At 34.9% G+C, this 18,333-nt stretch overlaps 1 protein-coding gene across 1 annotated transcript in view; it reads right to left on the bottom strand.

The window, feature by feature from the left end:
* Bmpr2 (bone morphogenetic protein receptor type 2) overlaps positions 1–18,333 on the bottom strand; it is a 175,218-nt gene that overhangs the window by 72,078 nt on the left and 84,807 nt on the right. The gene's annotated exons all lie outside the window — the stretch shown is intronic.

The following is an 18,333-nucleotide window of genomic DNA, read 5'->3' as shown; positions in this document are numbered from 1 at the left end:
TTCACAAAACAGTATATAAAATCCTGTTACTTGAGTGCTTTACATTTCCTTACTAAATACTTCAAATTCAAATCTAACTTATTCAATAACTTCCTTCTATGTACTGGTTACTTTGTAGCACACAAACAAGAAACAAATCTTGAAATTCATTTTCCAAAAGCAACCCATTTTACTTAGATTATTCTTAATATTCTTTCTCTCATTAAATACTTCTGGTATGCAAACAAAGCTCAAATAACCTTCAGAAGAAATATACAATCTTAGAAATCTCATGTACTACTCAGTTTCTGTTATATACTCAGTTGCAAGAAGTCATTTAGCATGGTAAACTAAGAATGTAAACAATGACGAAAAAGGACCATGTGCTTTCTTTTCGGAGTGACATTTCTGCTTTAAAATTGGATTGTGGTAATCATGGTTACAAAACTCTACATTTACCAAAAAAGAAAAAAAGTTATGAAATTTTTCACTAAAAATGTGTGAATTTCATGGCAGACTTCATTAAATGTTTTAAACACTAAGGCTACTAGTAAGAAGAAAATGATATTCCATTACTTAAAATATTAATAGCTAGAAGAAGTACTCAGCAGTTCCTTTAAGAGTATACCTAATGTAACTTTAATGCCAGTTTATCTGTCTCCATGCACACATAATCAGACTTAACTGATTTTTATAAACATTTGCCACACTGGACGTGGTATGCACGCCTGTAATTTCAGCACTTGCGGGGCACAGGCAGGAAGATCACTGTGAGTTTAAGACCAACCTGGGCTACATAAATATCAAAGACCAACATGAAATACAAAGTGAAACCCTGTCTCAGAAAAAAAAAGAAAAACAAAACAACAACAACAAAAACCTTTGTAATCCAGGCTGGCCTTGAACTCTAAGCAATCCTCCTGCCTTAACCTCAAGGGCTGGTATTACTGCCGTGCACCATGCCTCAACATTGCTGAGCTATCAAAGATGTAAAGATTATTAAAATTCTTGATCTTTATTTGATTTCTTAAAGTAGAACTTCCTATATGTTTGACTAATCAAGATACTATATCTAAAAGGGATATGACTGATTAAAGGTAATGTTTTTGAACAAGACTAAGAACTCTGGAGAAGAAATAAAGACAAAAAAACTGTGCCTAAGCCAATTTTTATACATAGGCATGCCACATATAATGAAAAGTAATCTGAGTACTATGCTACAAGTAGTAATACAGAGAATTTAGCCGTCAAGCCTCTGACACAGTAATCTATCTTTTTCGTCTTTGTCTTTTTTATTCCTGAGATGGAGTCTCTATGTTGCTCAATATGGTGTTGAACTCATGTATTTAGGTGATTCTCCTGCCTCAGCCTTCCCAACAGCTAAGATTGTGGGAGCTCAAGAGTCTGGCTTAAAAGGTCTATTTGGGTAGACCAAATGAGAGAAAGTAATTAGTAAAAACTAATTATCACTCAATTTTTATACTGTTAAACTACTTTAAGCAGTCTGTTAGAAGACATTTACTATTACCTACTTAAACAGTAAGAATATACAGTGGGGGGCTGGAGGTTTATAGCTCAGTGGCATAAGTGCCTGACTTGCAAGCAGGCAGTCTTGAGTTCGATCCCCGGTACCGATAAAAAGGAAAAAGACCAAAAAAAAAAAAAAAAAAAAAATATATATATATATATATATATATATATATATGGCTTACTTAGGATTTTACCACATTTTTATCACATGCAAACCCGGTGTGGTGGTGCATTCCTGTAATCCCAGCAGGTTGAGGTTGAGGCAGAGGTTGAGGCTAGAGAATCACTGCAAATTCAAAACCAGCCTGAACTACAAAGTGAGTTCATGACCAGCCTGAACTGCCTAGTGAGACTCTGTCTCAAAAAGACAAAAAAACAACAAACAAACATTTTTTATCACATGCAGTCCCATATTCAAATTCCTTTAATAAGCTTATTTATTAGATTACTGTCCACATTTAAGAATGGTATTTCTTTAGGTTTTCACCAAATTGGTAAATTTAACCAATTATTATTAAAGCAGAACTTTGGTAGAAATTGGTAAAAATTAATAGAATATTTCTACAAATAAAAAGTTCTTTCTAAAACAAAAAGAATTAGGTGATTCAAACTACAAGTCATATTTAGGAGACTAAAAGAAAAAAAACTTGTAAATCTGAAAAGGCATCTATCCATGAGATATACTTCCTTCTTCCTGTCACACCCTGGTAAAATGCTTATTTACAGCCAGACAGATGTTGAAGTTATGTGATGATTCTGTTTCCTTTTTGTCGATTGTTGGAAAAGTCAGAATAAATTTATGAACTTAGTATCTCTAATATTCTACAATGAAGATATGATAATTTTACCCCTCCTCTTCTTCTGTCATCCACTTCAACTAATGTTTTGTCCTACTGAATTGATGAGTAGGGCCCTACAAGTACTTAGTAGCAGTTAGACCATAAATAAAGTGCTTTATATAATTTAAAAATAAAGAGAGTTGTATGTTTGTGGAAAAAGAGATAAAAGGTAAAAACTTTTGCTTTTCCTGGATTTCTTTTACAGCTGAAAAGTAGCTAAAGGCCAGGACATATGTGAGGGGAGGAGGGTACATAAATTGATAGAAATCTAAAAATTCTAAAATTATTCATATAAAAGACAAAAGACAAAACCAACTAAGCTGAATAAATATTAAAACAATAAAAATACCATCAGAGAGGACTCAATCGTACATTCTTTTAATCGGTACCAGGGATTAAACTCACAACTGCATGCTTGCAAGGCAGGTGCTTATGCTGCTGAGCTAAATCCCCAGCCCCATATTTTTAACATCAGTTTTCATTAAATTTTTACTTTTTATTCACTGGGGTGTTGGTGTTGAGAAGAGAAATGTGGGATAATTTCTTCCAATCTCCTGTATACGTGTAATTATTTTTAAAATATATTTGAAAGTTAAAAAAATTAATCCAGGTGTAAACATGAAATTATTTTATTATGGGGAATTAGCATAGACTAAGTATAATTTGCTATTTTAAGAATAATCTTTCCCTTGCAAGCAGGCAGTTGTGAGTTCGATCCCCGGTACCGATAAAAAAGAAAAAAGACCAAAAAAAAAAAAATAATAATAATCTTTTCTTTCAGATTATAATTCAGCCAATTTTTATACATTATAAGATTTTCTAGCAAAAATTTACTGGCTTACTCAAATAAACATCTATTTTATAAGCCAGTTTTTAGTTTTTAAAATGCTGTTTGTTATAATCAGTGTCAGCAATATATCTGTATAAAGTTTTGAATTTTTTATAATGAATTGAAAGTATGAATAAAATGAATAGAATTAGAAACACTAGTCTAGAATTGTGTTGATACAAAGATAATATATTATACTGGAAACTAAACTTTTTTCAACCAGAAGTTCATTTGCCCCTCTAACTGGAAAATAAATTAAACCTTTTCATGGCTCTCTAGAAATACTGTGTGCTTAGTCCCTCCCCTGCTGAGACTGACTAGAAGTCAGCCCTTGGAGCCAGCTCTCTGTTTGCCATTTGTTTCCCTCCTTCATTCTCACTTCCCCCCTCACACACACTGAAGGCTTTGTGACCTTTATACAACATTCCCCATATCGAGAATGCTATTTTTCCTAAAAAACCTGGGCTTAGGGCCTGGAATTTAGTTCAAGGGCATAAGCCCCTGCCTGGCAAACACAAAAGTCCTGAGTTCAATCCCCAGCACCACAAATAAATAAATAAATAAATAAAGACATAACAATATACAGCAGGCAAGAATAAAAATAACAGACTTTAAAAAAACAAACAACCTGGGCTTGTCTTTAAGATCTAGCTCTGATACCAACTCCTCAGTGAAGTCTGAAGACACTTAGCTCATAGCTATTCTAGCAGAGCATGTTAAAAGCTGTTTACAAGCCCATCTTCCCTCCCCAGCCACAGGCTTACTCCACTCATCTGTAAAGAAATTCCAGGCTCATTTTATTTATTTCGATATAGCACCTGCTCAACAGTTTTCATATGTACAGGTACTGTGCTCAATACTACCTAATTCAGACTGCAAAATCTAAGCCACACAAATCCATTTCTCCTAAAATTCTACTATAAATGAAGGTGTAAAAATTTCCTACTTGTTTGTTTTGAGGTAGGGTCTCACTGGGTAGTTCAGGTTGTCCTTGAACTTACTATCCAGCTAGGGTGGCTTCGAATTATCCTTCTGGCTCAGCCTCCTGAGTGCTGAGACCTCAGGTATATACTACCACACTCAGCGAGTACTTTGCTTTTTGGTATAGAATTTATTATTTCTGCCTACATGTATAAGCACTGTATTGAGAATAAACAGTTATTTTCTTTGTACGCATACATCCTAGATAAGTACTTATTAACTATATGCTGAACTTTATTCATAGGAATGGACGAGCATATCTGAAATGTCCTACATTTCCTACCAGTGATATTAAACTACCAACAAAGCTGAGTGTAAGCAACTATCTGGCATGGTTTCATCCTTTCTTTTTTTCTTTTTCGGGGATACTGGGAATTGAATTCATGACCTTACACTTGCCAGCCAGGCACTGTGCTGCTGAGCTATATCCCTGGTGGTGGTGGTTGCCTTATTTCTGTATCAGTTAACTATTATAATCAACACAACATCACCACCACGCTTATAAAGAAAACTACTATTTATTTGCTTCCACAAGGGAGAAAAGAAAATAATTCTTACTATGGAAATACTAACTTGGGCCTGACCTTTTACTCTGTTTTTTAAAAACTAATCAATATTGTTTGAATTTTTAGAAAACATATTCATGCACTATTTACACATTTCAAAAACATGTTTATACCTGGGTTAACTTTTTAACATTAGAAAATATTTAAAAAATAATTACCCATATACAAGAGGTTGGAAGAAATTATCCCACATTTCTCCCAACACCAGTACCCCCAAAACAGTCACTGGACATTCTCAAAGCCAGGAAACTGATACTAGTAAAACCCGCAGAGCTAATTCGGGTTTCATTTATGGTCCAGACACTTATTTGTGAGTGTAATTCTACAGTTTAGCCACACACTATTACAACAAGATACTCCCAGCATGACCCCCAGAAATCTCCTCAGTTAACATTTTATGCTTACATCCTCACTTCCCCCGTTTCAAGCTAGGAAACCACTGATCTCAGCTCTGTGATAATGTTACTTTACAGTCATGACACAAATGGAATCACATAGTACTAGTTTTTTGAGATTAGATTTTTTTCAGTCAGCATACCTTCTGAAGTTTACAAGTGGCTGCATGTATCAGTAGTTCATTCCTTTTAATGCAGTCATCAACTAGGGTAGTAGTTACTGTTTAACAATTGATAATCCATTTAACTTTTCTTTGAAAGACACTTAAGTTTCCATGTTTTGGCTATGAGAAATAAAGCTGTTATGAATGTTTGTGTATGAGTACAATTCTCACATGAATTTTTTTTAAAGCAAAACAAGAGGAATATCCTTTGGTATCTTTAAAAGGGCAACTTGACATTAAGGCATTCTACCCACCAAATATATTATGCCCCATCATCCAGATTTATCCAAAACATTCAAAGTTCCTAGCACTTTCTAACCTAATAGCCTTAGTAATAAGAGAAACTGGATTATACTATGGAATCAAAGAATTACTCATGTAATATTCTTTACATATAAACATAAATTAAATATGACAAATACATGCCAGCTAACTATGGCTAGATATCTGAGAGGAATGAGATATTCTAATTTTGGAATATGGTGTTATTTAAACAAAGATGAATCCTTTGTAGCAAGGTCAGGTAGCCAAAGTGTACCCTTTCCTCCTGCTGCACAGAAACCCAGGGGCTTTAACATGTTGGCTCTTCATAGGGCAGCTTTTCGTAGATGCCTGTGCTGAGGATTGGGTTGATCTAAGCTTTCTTTTACTTCTTTGTTCTACATTAAAAATAATTAGGACTGGGGACATGGCTTAGTGGCAGAGTGTTTGCCTAGCAGAAACAAGGCCCTGGATTTTTGTTGGGACAGGGGATGATACCAGGCACCTGCCAAAGAAGCTTTCATACGAAAAATGTGTATTTCTACATCTTAAAACTGCAAATTAAGTCACTTGTCTGTAATCCTAGCTATTTAGTAGGCTGAGGCAAAAGGGTTACTTGAGCCAAGGAGTGTGAGCCAGCCTGGACAACACAAGGAAATTCTATCATTTAAAAAAAATTTTTTTTTAAATATAAGGAAATACTAGTACACATCTACTGAAAGCACTAAAGTTACAAACAAAACACAGACCTCTACAATATTAAGTTCTGACAATGAGACTTAGGCAAATAGGTAGATAATTGCTGATGAAAATGAAAACTGATAAAGAGCTTATATAAAGCTTGGTAATTTCTGATAAAGACACACATTTGACCCATAATTCCACTTCCAGGTATTGACTGGTATAATGGCAATCTGTACTCATGTAAGTCCTTATGTGAATGATTATAGTAGCTTTATTCATAACTGCTCAAAACTTTTATTTTTGTTTTTCTGAGACAGAGCCTCACTATACAGTTTAGGCTGGCCTTGAACTCACTTTGTAACCCTCACTGTCCTAAAACTATGATCCTCCTGCTCAGCTTCCTGAAAGCTGAGATCACAGGCATGCATCACTATGACTGCTCAAAACTTGAAATAACCCAAATGTCTTTTAAGTGAAGAATGAATAAACAAAACTGAATCCACAATATAAAAGAATGATCTAGCTGGGGATTTAGCTCAGCGGCATAAGCGCCTGCCTTGCAAACCTGTGGTCGTGAGTTCGATCCCTGGTACCAGTAAAAATACAAAAATACAAAAAAAAAAAAAAAAAAAAAAAAGAATGATCTACTGATCTATACAATGATATTTAGAAATTTCCAATACATTACACTAAATTAAGGAATGCAGACCTCAAAAGCTACATACATGACTCATTTACATGACATTTTCAAACGTAAAACAACAAGCACAGAAAACAGATTAGCAGTTACAAAGTGTTTGGCAGGCCTGAAAAAGTTTTTTATAAAATAGTTCCATATCACAAGGGAACTTGCAGGACCTGGGATTATTCTTTATATTGACTGAGGTAATAATTATATCACTATGCATTTGTAAAAACACAGAATTTTTCCAAAAAAATTATAATTAAGGGCTGGGGGTTTAGCTCAGCGGCATAAGTGCCTGCCTTGCAAGCAAGCAGTCGTGAGTTCGATCCCTGGTACTGATAAAAAGGAAAAAGACCAAAAAAAAAAAAAAAAAAAAAAAAAAAATTATAATTAATCCATATAATTATTAATAATGTACTAATGAATTAATATATCAATTCCATCTGTATGTGTCTGAATATTTAAAAGGATCTTCTCCATATTAAGAAAATAAAAAAGTGTAAATTAAATCCAGGGTAAACAGAAAGAAAGAAAATATCAATGAAATTGTAAAGCAGGAAATCAATAGAGAAAAATCAACAAAACCAAAAGCTTTGGGTAGATTATTAAAATTGATAAGCCTCTAGTTGGGCTAAAAACAGAGAAGGTGTATACTATACTACTAATACCAGAAATTACAGAAGGAACAACACCACAAATGCTATCAGAAGGGTAATAAAGAGTTAGGAATAGTTCTATCCTTGTAAATCTGTTAACTCAGATGAAGTAAACCAATTCTTTGAAAAGCACAATTAGTAAAAAAAAAAAAATCACACAGAAAGAAATTAAAGAAATTAAATCAATAACTTCCCCAAACTGGAAGATCCAACCCTACATGGGTTGGAATTCAATAGTGAATTCTCTCAAACATCTAAGAAACACAATGCACAATTCTCTATAATCTCTTCTAGAAAACAAAATCAAAGGGAACACTTCCTAACTCTTTCCATAAGGCCAGATTAGCCTGCTGCCAAAACCAGCTAATCCCTGTCATGAACACATAGACAAGTATCTTTAATGAAACATTAGCAAATTGAATGCAACCATATAAACAGAATTTACAAAAAAAAAAGCCAAGTGAGAGGTTTATCTCAGATACACATTCAACGTCTGAAAATTAATGTAACCTAGCACATCAATACTCTAAAAAGAAAAAAGAAAAATCACATGATCATATCAACAGATGCAAAAAAAGAATGACAAAATCCAACACTTTCATGATAAAAACTCTAATAAAGAACTTCCAGAATTAAGAGCATCTACAGAAAACCTATAGTTAATATCATACATAATGGTAAAAAATTTAAAAAAATTCTTGCTAGGTCAGCTAAGGATATTCTCTTACCATTTCTTTTAAGTATCATACTAGAAGTCTTAGTTATTGCAATAAAACAAAAAAGGGGAAAAAATGGGAATATTGATCGAGACAGAAACAAAACTGTCTCTGTTCTGAGAAGACATGATTACATGTGTAGAAAGTTCAAAAACTTGACCAAAAAAATCTAGGAACAATGATAAGGGATTACAGTAAGGCTGTAGTATACAAAGCATATGCAAATGTCAAATGTAATACACTAGCAGTAAAAAAGGTACAATGTGAAATTAAAAACATATTAGCATTTATTTTACCACCCCTCCAAAATGAAATAAGCGTAAGTCTAACAAAATATGTGTAAGTTTTATTTGAAGAAAATTATAAAAAGTCTGATGAAAAGATATATAAAACTTGATTGAGAGAGACTCCATCATCATGTATAGAAAAACTGAGTACTGACAAGTTGTCAGTTGTGCTCAATTTGAGCTACAGGTTTCAGAGCAATCCTAAATAAAATTTCACCAAGTTAACTTGTTGACACTGACATTGTAATGAGGGCAAGGGAGGCATTACTTCAGGAGTAAGAATCTTAAATCCTACTTAATAAATACAAAATTAAATAGACCTAAAATTTTTAAAGGTATTTTTCTCTTAAGCTATAATTATCATATTCTACTTATAAGCGAAGTTTGATGAATATTTTGTGGGGCACACTAGTGAAAACAAAATATTTTCAAGGATCAATTTACATTTCTAGCAAAGGACAAGTAAGTTATCTAAAGAAAAAAAGTCAACAAAGTTGTTCCATGGATGCATTAAAATAGTAACCAAAAGCCGGGCGTGGTGGCTCATGCCTGTAATCCTAGCACTCGGGAGGCTGAGGCAGGAGGATGGTTGCGAGTTTGAGACCAGCCTGGGCTACAAAGTGAGCTCAAGGCTAGCCTGAACTGCATAGTGCGAGACCCTGTCTCAAATATATATATTTGAACCAAAAAAATCATCCTGCAAATATATATATTTGAACCAAAAAATCATCCTGCAATTACTTTGTTTTTGATAAAATTACAATCACTTTAAAAATAGAACTCCTAAGATTAAAAAGTCATAGTCTGTCTATAGTCAAGCATTTCAAAAATATGTTTTTTAGTTGTTTTAATTCAAAACATCACAAAATTTTGCTGTTTCCACAAAACTGTAACCTCCAGTTGTTTACTTATAATTCAGTAACAGGATGCTAAAAATTTCAACTTACCGAAAGAGGTTAATGAATAAAAACACACTGCATTTTCAGAAAAAAACAAAAACAAAAACATGTATCACAACTGAGAAAGGAGTGATGGATGTATCCTGGGTATGTAAAAAGAATAAAATTTGTGGTACAGAAAAACTACTGGCTTCATGGACAGGAAGCACAAGAGAGGAAGACTGGACGGTAAGTATCCTCACAGTCCTTCAAGTATATACTCCTGTGACCTGGGACCCCGAGTCCTTTGAGTCCTCAGCTCCTCTAGGGACCAAGGCTTTGACATGTGGACCTCTGGATACTGATGTCTGTTGCAGCAACGAGGCAGTTAAGTATTCAAAGGAACATAATTAGAAAGACTGAGGTTTGTCCTTGTATTTGAACTGTATCTACTGCTTTATACTCAGTACAAATCAACAGGTACTGTAGTTCTTAATTTAGGCAAGGATGCCTGTGGAAGAAGATAGCAATGTAAAGTGAGTATAAACAGCACATTTTGTTTTGTTTTGGTTGTGCAAATAACAGGAGCTTTCACTAGTTTTTAGTCACATGCAAGGGTACTAAATATTCTAATATTTGATATCTAATATGTAGATAAAAGAATCATCTCTCCAAAACACTATCACACCCACACACTGGGAAGGGGGGGCATCTATGCTAATTTCCGACCTTTAAAAAACTGGCAAATTAAATATTATATGTACTTAATCCAAAGTATATAGATATATTATAAAAATAACTAACAGGATGGAAAATGGGTATGAATTTTTCTTTCCTTTCTCACTTGGCAGACAACTGAATCCAGTCAACTCTTATTCCCCACCAAATGAACTACTGCTTCTGGTTCAAACTCGCCTATTATTTACCCTCATCTTGGAACTGCTAATTTTTGTGAAAAGTTGTCTGTGCAGGTCATTATGAGTGCTAGATTTTCATAAGTAAAGCTTGATGTTAGTTCCTTTTTTCTAAACTGGAAAAGCTGAACTAATTATATTTACACATTTATTTTTCTTTATCTTTTTATTTCAACACATAGTATCATATCTCTAAGTATTGTTTTTTTTTCTTTTTTGGTATCAAGGACTGAACTCACAACTTTGTCCTTGCCAATTTTTTTTTTAATATAGGAGTTTGATCATTTTTTTCAAACCAGGAAAATTATAATAATTTAGGCTTGAAAACTGTGGTTTCCTCAACTTACCTCAATTTTAGAAATGACAATTATATTACAGATCTGTACTTTGCAAAATATGGTTTTGTTTTATACTCTGCTTCTATGAGGATTTCAAAGGGTTCTTGTAGGCCTCTTGTTTGGTGTGTACTAACTACCATGTCTGTTTTTACTTACTTCAATGGTAATTTTATTTTTCCTACTGATTTTTTTTTAGTCAGCTTGCAATTCTTTAAGACATCAGTACAATGAAAGCCAATAAAGTGAATTCACTCAATTGAAGATGAAGGTTTAATAGAAGAGAGGAAAAAAGAATTTTAGCAAGAAGATAGTATTAAAACAATCATATTTGGCATTGAGAATAGCCTACACTATTTCTATCTTCAAGACAGAACATGCAAGCTAGATACATAAATTTGAAACTCCAAAATTATACATAATTATAGAGAACAGCTTTTTCAAATAACTTCTACAAAGACTTTAGAATCTAGTGATAGCCAATTTACATTCCAGGAGGATGTGGCAGCCGTAAACACTGTATCTATTAATAATTTACTTAGGGCAGATACAAATTGGACAGTCAAATTAATAAGAAAATTGATTTTAAAATGCAGAAAATACATCAAATTGAAGTAAATTTTTTAAATAAAGAAAAACACGGAAATGAAAAAATCATGACTAGTGGTCCTCTGGTCATGGGTATAGGGGAGAAAAAGGTATTTTGTGGAGTCACAGAATCTTGTCCCTCATCAATAGTCCTCTCAAAAGTAGGTTCTAAGGATAAATATAAATTTCTCCCTTAAATTTTGTTGGTAAGAATTGTTTCTTAAGACTTTCACTGTCATTCTGTATCTAAACAATCCAAGACTCACACAACAGTTATTTCCCAGGAGTTGTAAAATATTTATCTGTACTAGAGAAGTCTAATTGTCTTATCTTTGCCCTGGAACAAAGTTCAGGGACTAATTCTGGGTATGCTTGTATGTTTGGCTTCTGTTTATCTAAGTGTCAGAATGAACTATCTAAAATAACACAGAAACCTTGTAAAAAATGATACAAATAACCAAATAACTGAAGCAACAGTATTCCGGTCCCAAAATGCAAACTTCTCAGGACAAACACAACTAGGATTATATATTTCTGTTATGAAATATATAAAAGAGAGGATATCTGACAAAAATGTTCCAATGCGTAAAACCCAAATTTCTAAATTATCGAGAAAATCCTTTTCAAATATAGTTAATCCTTCTATAAAGCAAATAATCTTTTCAAACATACAATAGTTATCCCTTAATTTAAACATTTCTATATTCAGAATACAACAAATTAAGATTTTGTTGTGTGTATTCATAATGTTAAAGAAAGAACATTGTGGGAAAAAGTATTGAAATCTTCATAGCATACCTCTAGGATATTCCTGAATTTAAGGGGTGGTGGTGGTACATCTCTGAGATTCATGTAATTCAGCATGTGGTCATATTCAACAGTATAATTGAGATAGCAAAATAACATCCCAAAATCAGCAAAGGGAAAAACAGTAAGAGTTAAACTTCTGAAAGAAAAGTAGTGTAGGTTTACAAAAGTCTTCTCCCTGTGGATTCACACAGGGTAGGCCTCATTCCTCCTAGGCTCATTAGTGACAACTTGTGAAAGCTGTCTAAGGAAGCTTGCAAAAAGACTCAAGAGTCCAAAGCTCTCCTCAACATCTGCAAGATCCCCAATTCTTTCTTTTTTTTTGGACGCTCTAAGTGCTCACGATGGCATCAAACTTATGTTCCTCCTGTCTCATCCTCCAGAATAGCTGGGATTACAGTCTTGTAGCACCATGCCCAGCTGTGTCAGTTTTGTTTTTATTTGTTTTTAGTACTGGGGATTGAACTCAAGACTTTGCGCCTGCCAGGCAGGCATTTATGCTGCTGAACTAAATACTTGGCGGTGAATCAAAGTTTTTATTGGAGGGTTGGTCACCTAGGGATCCTGAACCAAGCACATACCAAAATTCCCGAGTCCCACAAGAAAACAGGATGGTCAACATAAACTACACTATTTGCACAAATAGGGTAGCTGTAGGCAAGTATTCTTATCACTTAGAAAATGACAAGAACACTCCCAAAATCCAAATTTTCAGATGCCTGCCCAAGGTCGATCTTGCAAGCTGTTCTAGAAATTTCTAAGGGTAGACTCTGCCTTGCTATTTTGATTCTTCTGTGAAGATGTCAAAAGATACAGGCAACCAAAAGCTGGTTCTCATACCTCACCACACACAGATAGGCACACCCCAATACAAAACTAAAAACTATGTCACAGTTATTTCTACCTTTCAAACAGCAATACAATATGTTGTTATTCTCTAGTTCAGAGCAACAGCTGAGAACACAAAAACAGGTAGCTCAGACCTGAGCTTTTTAGAGGTTTATATACCCTGTGTATCCTTAGTCACAACCAGCAACTAGAAAGTCAAACATCTATTAAATGCCTGTTAGTGCCCAGGCATTTTTCTAAAACTGAAGATGTGGTAGGAATAAGAGAGTTGTTTACTCTCAAACTGCTTATATTCTAGTGATGTAAATGTAAGAACAAAAAATGGCAAGCCTTTGGTTAACTCAGTTTTTCCACACATATTCCAACAGGTAGCCCATTTTTACTAGCTACTCTAAAAAGAGTATTCAACCTTAGAATATCCTAAAAATATTTCTACCAATATAATTTTTTCTAACTTTCCTGGAGCAATATAATGTAAAATTTTAAACCTGAATGCTCTTAAGACCCCAAATACCCTTTTAAACTTTAATACTAAAGCATACAAAAGTATAGAAATAGGGACTGGGGATGTAGCTCAGTGGCGTAACTGCCTGCCTGGCAAGCACAAGGTTGTGAGTTCAATTCTCAGTATCAAAAAAAAAAAAAGGTATATAAACATATTTACTACAGCACTATATACCACTGGCAATCAGTAAAACTGGCAATCAGTTCTCTACTGACAGATATTTGGGTTATCAAAGTCAGTGTATTCAAATATAAAAATACTATATGGCAATGAAAAATTGTTTACATTTGATTTGGTGACTCATTGGGGGGATACAATATATTTTTAAATGGAAAAGACAATATTAAATTCTGATAAAAGATAACTATTTTTGCAACTGTATCTGTGTATCTATACAAAAATGGGTTAGAAAGATCAATTTCAAAATGAGATTAATATACTCTTTATTAAATTATTAAATAATATGCCAAAATAAAGCTTTTTGGCTCATTCTTATAATTTACAGACTATCAATCCATAAAAACATAAGTGATTATAAAACTGTAGAGAATAAAAATTTTGCATAAACTATCTCAATAGATTAATGTTTAAATTTAAAAATGATATTGTACATCTGTTTTTTGTTTTTTTTTTTTTTTGTCTTTTTCATTTTTATCGATACCAAGGATCGAACTCACGACTGCCTGCTTACAAGGCAGGTGCTTATGCCGCTGAGCTAAATCCCCCGCCCCTGTATATCTCTATTAAAGAGATCTGGATAGGATCATGAAATACACAATGATACAATACAAACAGTCTTTCCCATATTTATGTTTTAAAAGTTTCTCTTCCTCTTTTTTCCTCCCCTCCCCCCTTTTTGTTGTTGTTTTGGTTCATTGGTTTGTTTGTTCAGAGTGCTGCGCCACCATGACTGGTGAATTTTCAAAGATTTAAAAAATACAAGATACACTTCTAAATGTACAGTTAACTGTAGGATTAAAGAAAGGCAAGTAAAACAACAGAGGGCAGAGTAGTAAGCAGCAGAGAAAACAGCCTCTCTGGAGAGGCACCATTTAGACACGGGAATATGTCATCCTGTGGAAGCCACGAAGGGAGAAAGTGGGTCACTTGGACCTAGAAAGAGCCTGAAATTTGAATGGAAGCCCAGAGAGAGAGTAAAAAGAAAAACTCCAACAAAGAAAGTGATAGTTGGTGGCGCCTACCCTGGGAACCAGATTCACAGAGTGAGGGGAGTTGCTGGAACCTGGGGATGCATGGTCACAGTGACGGTGGCAGTGGCAGTGGCAGCTGGTGACCCCAGAGAACTCTGTAGAGACACTAGGCAGTGGAGGGGAGCAGCAGACATGGAGGACTGCACTGGCTGACTGTGAAAGCAGGGAGGAAGGACTCTGTCTTCCCAAGGGAGAGATGATTAGCAGGGAGACATTTTGGACCCAGGCTGGATAAGCTTGGAACCAGAACTGCGGCTGGCTACCTCCAGCAGCTCCTAGCTGGGCGCAGGCCCCTGGAAATTGCTTGAAATGCAGCAAACCCAATGAATGAGTCAGGCCTCAGGGCAGGCCTGCTAAAGTTGTAAGGGAACTCCTGGCTTGCAGATACAGTGGCACAATTCAGGACACTGTCGCCACAGACTGTCTACTAGTGAATGCAGAGAGAATTGTGGAAGTGGACTTTTTGTTTGACTTGTTTTGTTGTGGTTTTCTTTTACTTGTTTTATTTAGTTTTTTTTTCCTCTTTGTTTTCTTTTTCTTTTCTTCTTCTTTTTTTTTTTTTTTTTTTGCATAAGTGTGGTTTCTAACCTCCTTGTGGGTGTGGTTTTGTTCTGTTCTGCTTCTATCTCTTCCACCTCTCTTTTCCTTCAGTCTTCTGCATCATTTTCCCCAAGTTGGTGGGAACCATCTTTGCCCTCCAGCCTACTCATAATCTCGTCCTCTTCCTACTTTTGTTTTCTCCTTAATTAATTTGAGTCAATGAACAAGCAGGAGATACCACAAATGACACCAAAAAACATGTTCACAGAAAACTTTCCTGGTAGAGAAAAACAATTTGACATACAAAAAAGTGAGGCATATAGATTAGCAAAGATCAAAAAAAAAAAAATCTATTTCCAGGCACATCATCATCAAGATTTCAGAAATTCAACACAAGAATAGAATCTATTTTTTTTTGGGGGGGGGGGGTTGGGGGTGGTGGTATGGGGATCAAACTCACAACTTCGCATTTGCCAAGCAGGCATTTATGCCACTGAGCTAAACCCCTGGGCCCAAGAATAGAATCTTAAAAGCTGTTAGGGAAAAGAAACATTTCACTTATAAAGCAATGTCCATCAGAATTACAGCTGACTTCTCAGCGCAGACTCTCAAGTAAAGGAGAACTTGGAGTGAAATACTTGAAGTACTAAAGGAAAAGAACTTTCAAAACAGATTGATGTATCCCACAAAACTACCTCTCAAAATTGATAGAGAAATAAGATATTTTCATGACAAAGAACATCTGAGGAAATTGATAGCCACCAAACCAGCACTTCAAAATGTTCTGAAGGACATTCTAAAAACAGATAATAAAAACTACAACTTCATGAATTCCAACAGAAGGAATCCACCAGGAAAGGCAAACAATTAAGAGGGAATTGAAAAAGAAAAAAGAGGGAGACAATAATAAGAAAATAATATAACAAGGGTAAGTCAATATACATTAGTTTTAACCATCAATGTTAATGGTCTCGACTCATCAGTCAAAAGACACAAACTTGAAGACTGGATCAAGAAGCAAGATCTAACAATATGCTATATACAACAAACAGATTTAGGGCCGGGGATTTAGTCCACTGAGCTAAATCCCTAAACCTGCCAAGTGTTGAGATTATAAATTCGATCCCCAGTACCAAAAAAAAAAAAAAAAAAAAAAAAAAAAAGAAAGAAAGAAAAGAAACACATTTAATGCAAAAAGAAATTCATAGACAAAGTCAAAGGAAAGCAATACTCCATGCAACAGGAATTCAGAAAAAAAAAGCAGGAATTGCTATTCTATTTGCAGATAACATGAACTTCAAGGCAAGACTGATAGTGAAAATGGCTATATTTCCAAAACTGTTATACAGATTCAATGCAATCCCAATCAAAATTCCAATAGCATATATTACAGAATTAGAGAAAACAACCTAAAATTCATCTGGAACCAGAAGAGATCTAGAATAGCAAAGGCAATCCTGGGCAACAAAGACAAGACAGAAGGCATCACAATCCCTGGCTTGAAATTATACTATAAAGTTACTGTGATAAAAACAGTGTGGTACTGGCAAAAACAGATCGGAAGATCAGTGGAATAGATTGGAAAATGCAGAAACAACTGCAGACACACTAAGCTACCTTATCTTTGACAAAGGTGCCAAATATATTCACTGGAAGAAAGATAACCTGTTTAATAAATGATATTGGAAAAACTGGCTGTATACATGTCACAGATTAAAACTGGACCCATGTCTTTCACCATGTACTAAAGTCAGAATGAATTAAAGATCTTAATATTAAAACAGAAACATTAAATCTGCTGAAAGACAGAGTAGGAAAACCTCTTGAAGACAATGATGTGGTCAAAGACTTTATGAATAAAACCCAGACTGCACAGGATTTATCACAAAGCATCAACAAATGGGGTCTCACCCTACTGAAAAGCTTTTGCACAGCAACAAAAAACACTAACAGAGTGAAGAAACAACCACTATGTGGGAGAAAATGTTTAAATGTTTGCCCGCGAGAACATATAAAGAAGTTAAAAAAAAAACAGTCCTCCCAGATTTAAAGACCCAATCTAAACGTGGGCATCTGAAATGAACATACACTTCTCAGATGAAGAAGTACAAACAGCAAACATATGTGAAAAAACGTTCAACAGCACCGGTCATCTGAGAGATGCAAATTAAAACACAGATTTCACCTCTCCCCAGAAAGAATGGCTAGCATTAAGAAATCAACCAATATGGGACTGGAGATTTAGCTCAGTGGCTTAAGAGCCTGCCTGGCAAGTTCGAGGTCATGAGTTCAATCCCCAGCACCAAAAAAAAATAAAAAAAAAAGAAAGAAAGAAATCAACCAATGACAAACGCTGGAGGGGCTGTGGGGAAAAAGGTGTCCCTCTCCACTGTTGGTGGGAATGCAGGCTACTGCAACCACTGTGGAAATCAGTGTGAAGATTCCTTAAAAAACTAGGATTGGAGGTCCCATTCCACCAAGCTAATATGTTCCCAAAAGAATTAAAAACATAGGGGCTGGGGATTTAGCTCAGCGGCATAAGTGCCTACCCTTAAAGCAGGCAGTTGTGAGTTCGATCCCCGGTACCGATAAAAAGGAAAAAGAGAGGGGGCTGGGGATTTAGCTCAGCGGCATAAGCGCCTGCCTTATAAGCAGGCAGTTGTGAGTTCGATCCCTGGTACCGATAAAAAGGAAAAAGACAAAAAAAAAAAAAAAAAAAAAAAAAAGAATTAAAAACATCATACCACAGCAATGTATGCGCACCCATGTTTATAGCAGCACAGTTTATAACTGCCAAATCTTGGAAAGAATCTAAATGCCCATCTACTGAGAAATGGGTAAAAAGATACGGTATTTCTATACAATGGAATGCTACTCAGCCATAAAGAATAATAAACTAGACACTTTTATAGGTAAATGGATGCGCCTTGAGAACACACTAATGAAATATATAAGGCATGTATATGTAAACACTGTATTGTTGGTATGATGAGCTGAAAGAAAAAGCATGTATATATGTATATTTAAAAAGTTAAGATAGTTAAAAAAAGAAAAAGCATAATGACCACCAGGCCTGTTCAGAAGCAAATTCAAGGCCTCCCTTCACTGAACACCTCTGTAGGTGCTGCTTTCCC

The sequence above is a fragment of the Cavia porcellus genome, unplaced genomic scaffold (assembly GCF_034190915.1).
Source record: "Cavia porcellus strain 051 isolate PalLab524CR breed Dunkin Hartley unplaced genomic scaffold, mCavPor4.1 scaffold_26, whole genome shotgun sequence".
Taxonomy (NCBI): Eukaryota; Metazoa; Chordata; class Mammalia; order Rodentia; family Caviidae; genus Cavia; species Cavia porcellus.
This window is presented reverse-complemented; position numbering and strand designations above follow the sequence as displayed.